Source organism: Scylla paramamosain, unplaced genomic scaffold, assembly GCF_035594125.1.
Source record: "Scylla paramamosain isolate STU-SP2022 unplaced genomic scaffold, ASM3559412v1 Contig55, whole genome shotgun sequence".
Taxonomy (NCBI): domain Eukaryota; kingdom Metazoa; phylum Arthropoda; class Malacostraca; order Decapoda; family Portunidae; genus Scylla; species Scylla paramamosain.
The window spans coordinates 492,130-497,500 of record NW_026973720.1 but is presented as its reverse complement, the minus strand read 5'-3'; the positions used below and the strand labels follow the sequence as shown (position 1 = coordinate 497,500).

Below are 5,371 nucleotides of genomic sequence, written 5' to 3'. Positions count from 1 at the left end.
TTGCATTACACTTTCTTTGAAAATAGTAATGTTGCCTAGGATAAAAAAAAAAAAATAAACTTACTTTCCCCTCTCTTTTTTTTGGGGAGCGGAGGAGATTTCATGCTAATAAATTTTCCAGTGTTCTGAATATTAACAAGAGAAGACTATACTGCTGGAGTTTCAATGCCTTATTCTCTTCTCCGCTTCTTGTACTGCATGATAACATCTACTGATTATCAAATACGTAAGCTTTCGTTTTAAACTCGCGTAGTCAAGAGGCATGTGTAGGAAGGCGCACCAGGCGGGTAGTTAGGTATATTACATCCAACAACGTGTTCTAGCAGGAGTTTGGGTCAGGGAAGGCCGCCTCCCCTTCCTGCCGGCACTGACGAAGGAATCTCCATTAGAGGACCGAAAGCAAGGCATTACATTATATGTTGTGAGGGGTTATTCCGCCATGAGTGCTTCATTACTCTGCCGCAACGCTTAATCACTCTTGTAAACAAACTACAAGTAATTCTTCGTTTGTTCTCTGATTTTTGGGTGAATAGATTTAACTCTGTTGCAGGCATTTGTCTGTTTGCATTTGTCATGTCCAAGGTGTGACTGGTTTATTCTTGGTGCTCATAAACTTTTCGGGCTCTAATCTCGGTTTTTTTTTTTTTTTTTACTGGCTTCAGTGAGAGTTATGATGATTTTCAAGGTTGTTTCATTATTAATTAGTAGGTTAGCGAGAATTCTACTACACTATCAGTAGGAAAACATCCATGAGAACCCGATCTGAAATAGTCTTGGGAGCTGACCACGTTTAAGAATCAGGTTTTCTGCGTTTAGTATAAAAATTAAAGAAATTAAATCCATTTCGTCTTGTTTCCCCGAAAAGTATAAAATGACTTTACAGTATTGTTTAGCGTGTTGGAAAGCAAGCCATTCTGAGGAGTTAATTTTGTACAAGGCCTCCACTATTCCTCTGCAATAACACTTTGTTCATCTGTGGTTTGTGATGATGTACTCTTGTAGTACAGCAGAAACAGAAATGGTAATTTTCACAGTAATAATTACCTTAATATCATTAGCATAACTGTGAAAGTAATAAGAATAGTATTAATTCATTAGCAATAATAATGAGATTGATAATGATAGTAATGATAATAATAATAATAATATTAATAATAATAATAATAATAATAATAATAATAATAATAATAATAATAATAATAATAATACCAATAATTTATTACTTCATATCAAATAATAATAATAATAATAATAACAATACCAATAATTTATTACTTCATATCACTTTCATTGTCATTGTTGTTCTCTGTAGTGCTGTCCATCCTGAGACGCGGGGATTTAGCAGACTGGGTCCTGGTTAGGCTGGTGGGTCCCTCATGACGACTGAGAGGGACTAGAGTGCAGGCCTTTGTACCCTTCCCGCGAGGCATGTCATTCCTGCAAGGTAGGGCCGGAACAGAGGGGACTGCTTCTCCTTGGATTATGTTATATATTCATTCATTCATTTTTACTATTTTTTTTTTATATTACTTGTCTCTTTCCCTCTAGAATATGCAGGAAAAGACAAGTTGTATAGGAATGCTGTGATTGTTCTGCCACTCTTGTTTAATTTATTATTTTTGTATAACAGGAGGAGTATGGAAGAGTATGGCTTCCTCATCACGGCTTACTATGAGCTCATACTTATAAAACGCCTCTTTTTCATGTCTAACGGCTCTTGTATGTACAATATATTAACCAGTCAAATTACACGGCACATTGTAATTAATATTGTGATGCAAGGGCAGCTCTGTTTGAAGCGTAAGCGATATAATAGAATGTTTTTGTTTATAATAATAACAGCTGACGTTTTAGTGTTTGGTTCATCAGTCTTTTGTTGGAAGTTTTTGAGTCAGTGAATTTTGTTGGTATATCTGAATGATGAAAAAAGTGAATAAATATATAATTATTTGTTTAATGTAACAATGGTGATGATTTAGTACAAGACAGAATAGTTATATATATGGACCCCTATTTTTCGTACAGTCCTGCTCAGAACTTGACTGAACTGTGAGTAGTGTTTTCCCTCGATCAAAAGGCCTCTGATGTGTTGGTAATCTGTTTCCAAATATGATCAATCATATTTTTTAGCAGACCATGGACTTTAAGAGAGAAGACTAATCACAAAGAACGTGATTGCGGCGTGTTTGCTCGGGACAAGGTACTCGGCCCTATGATAGGTTCTTATGCCATCTCACTGCCTCAAAACCTCGGTGTCTCCATGCCGTGAAGCTTCACTGATTTGTGACCGGTATATTTAAGCCCTGTCTCTGTACAGTACCTACATATATACGTATGTAAGTTAACTTGTTAGCAAAATACTTAATGAGATCCTAAACAAACGATAATCTATGAATGTCATGCATAACTCGCTCGTGTTCTTCACTACAACTGACTATTTGCTTCAGAATATTAAGTAAAGATCATCCCATAACGCCAGTCATTCATTATTCTTGCAAAAAATGCTTAGTACGATTTTCTACTCTTGCTTCCACTCGCATCGTTTGTCTCTCCGTCCCGCAGTAATGCAGTCATTCATAAGCTTTCCTGTCCTGCAGATATTCTTAATAACGCAACACATTGGCAGACACTGGTTGCTACAGTGGTTTATGAGTTAAGGTACTTGATATTCCTAAGGATTATCGATGCATCTGTTACTCGGCTAAGACCAGAATGGACAGCTCGTTATGTTACTCGCCGAACCAAATCTATAGTTAACTTACTAGATATAATTTTGTAAACTGTTGTTATTTGAAGGATCGTCGATTGTGAACTTACTCGTATTATTCTTATTTCAATACGTTTTGACGATCAATCCACTTCTTACTGAAGTAAAGGTACACGATTCTAATGAACAAAAATATATAACAAAAACAGCTTGAGGGTAACATGAAACCATCTTCTTTGTACACCTCATTTCCTTTAATGCCATTCTCTGAATTCCAGCACAACATTTTATTTAGTTTTGGTGGAGCACTAAACAGCCAATCATTACTTACAAAGTTATTCATGACTCGTGCTCGTGCTAGCAGGGGACGTAAATTCATTTTTCAGATGGACTGAGAAATGAATTACTAGTAAGGCATAACGAGATTATAGAAAGCTTCCTTGATACTCTGTACTGAAAGAAAAGTTTCCACACTTTTCACAATTACTATTTGTTATCAATCTGAAACCTCCATTGTGAAACTGCGAAAACAGCGTTCAATATTTCTTACGCATACAGGCTCTTTGTCTGAAGAAACCTTGAAGTAATTGGATCTGAGTCAAACAAAAGTAAGAGAAACTCTAAAGTGACGCAAAGAGAAGATGCCTTGTAATAATGCATTGCCTCGGGAAGCCAGTGACAGGTGAATTGCTCAAGGGACAACACTCTGGTGCAGAATAACAGATGCCCGTCGATCAAGGAATATTTATTTTCAGAAACAATGGATCAAGTTTTTAAATCTTGCCAGCCTAAACTTTAGGTCTTCTGTGCTTGAACATTTGATGTATGTTTATCTATGTCTGTCTTTAACTCTCTCTCTCTCTCTCTCTCTCTCTCTCTCTCTCAGCCCAGGGGTTCATCGCACACGTCTCCTGCCTGTGAGGGCGCACACGGGCATTTCCTTGCAAGAATAACATGCATGCGGGGGCTCGCCTAATACTCACTAGGCAATGATTCCAGCGGCGCTAAGTTGGACTCAAATGGCTGTAAGAAGAGAGGGGACGGATCAGGGTTGGCTCGGAAGTAAAAAGAGAACTTCACTATTTCTCCTCACCCTGGAAAAGGCACTATTTTGATTACTGTTTCTGTATCTTGAGTTGGAAATGGATGGGTTCAGGGGATGAGGGGCACCGCTACTACCATCTCTCCTGTGCCGCGTCGCCTCGTCCTCGTCCTCATTCGATTAAAAGAGGCAGTGATACACGAGACACTCCTGACAAGAGTCGAGAATCCCTCAATTCTCCCTTCTTTCCCTTCCTTACTCGTGGTGTTCTTCCTTCCCCTCCTCCATCTTTATTTTTTTTTTTTACTCCTTCCTTCCACGCTTGCTTCTCATGCTCTTTTTTTTTTCTCTCCTTTCTCTTGCCGTCTCTCGTTTCCTTCTCTTTCTCCTCCTTGCCGTCCTCCTTCTCTTATATCTTCTCTCTCCTCCTCGTTCTTCTCCCTCTTCCTCCTCCACTTTCCGCCATTCCTCCTCCTCCTCCTCCTACTCCTCCTCCTCCTCCTCCTCCTCCTCCTCCTCCTCCTCCTCCTCCTCCTCCTCCTCCTTCTCCTCCTCCTCCAGGATTTTTTTTCTCGTACCTCATTTATTTAGTGTTCTCTTCTCTGACGTCCAGTATTTTCTTTTTCCATTCAGTTAATCATTTTATCCTTCTTTCTCATCTGTCATTTGTCGTTTCTCGTCCTTTCTTACGCCTCCCATTTGTAACATTCTCGATCTTAACTGACTTATTTCTTATCTTTTTTTTCAACTTTTTTTTTTTTCTCTTTCGCTTTATCAATTTCGTTGCTTTTATTTTATTACTGGTCGCAGACACTTTTCCTCCTTTCGTAATTTTGTTCTATATTTCTAAATTGATTCTACCATGATTATATTTTTCAGTTTTCCTTTCCTGGCCATTTTTTTTTTCTGTTATTATAATATATTTCAATGAAATTTTCATATATCACCCTCCCTCCCTTCTCCTTCTCCTCCTCCCTCTCCCTTACTCTCCTTTATCTTCGCCCACCCTATAATCTCCTCTCCCTTTCTCTCCCTTCCTCTCCTTGCCTCGCCTCGTCTTGCCTCGCCTTACTTCGGCTTTTCTGTTTTCTGATCTGCTCTGTTCTCTCCTTTCCTCTCCTTTGTTCTCGTTTCCTCTTTTTTTTCTGTCTTTTCAATCAGTCAGTCCTATCCTTTCTTCTCTTCCTAATCGCATTTCCGCCATCTCCGTTACTCTCTCTCTCTCTCTCTCTCTCTCTCTCTCTCTCTCTCTCTCTCTCTCTCTCTCTCTCTCTCTCTCTCTCTCTCTCTCTCTCCACGTAAAATAAAGTTATCTACTCTTAAAAAATAACCCTTTTGTTGCTACAGCCCTCCTTTGTTAACATTCAAGCAAAAAAAAAAAAAACGAGAATAGAAAGTTGATATTATCTTTTCTAGCATGCCGAATTATTTAAGCGAGTGCAGTGCAAAATAGTCAATAGGGAGCTTTAAAGAAGATATGATTAAATTGTGAATAAGAATGATAGGCAGGTGTACTTACGGGACTGCAACGTGTAGGCCTACTGGCTCCCTGCTGCTTCCATTGTGTTCTTATGTCCTAAGTAATTGTTATAAAAATGTAGGTGATGAAGAAATAATAGTCT

The 5,371-nt window shown here is 38.6% G+C and overlaps 1 long non-coding RNA gene across 1 annotated transcript in view; it reads left to right on the top strand.

Moving 5' to 3' along the window:
- LOC135098323 (uncharacterized) overlaps nucleotides 1-4,990 on the top strand; it is a 12,192-nt gene extending 7,202 nt beyond the window's left edge. Inside the window, exons 2-3 of the long non-coding RNA XR_010266817.1 lie at nucleotides 1,313-1,444; nucleotides 3,594-4,990. This is a non-coding gene — a long non-coding RNA (uncharacterized LOC135098323). The remainder of the gene's footprint in view (nucleotides 1-1,312; nucleotides 1,445-3,593) is intronic.
- Nucleotides 4,991-5,371: the final 381 nt, after the last annotated feature.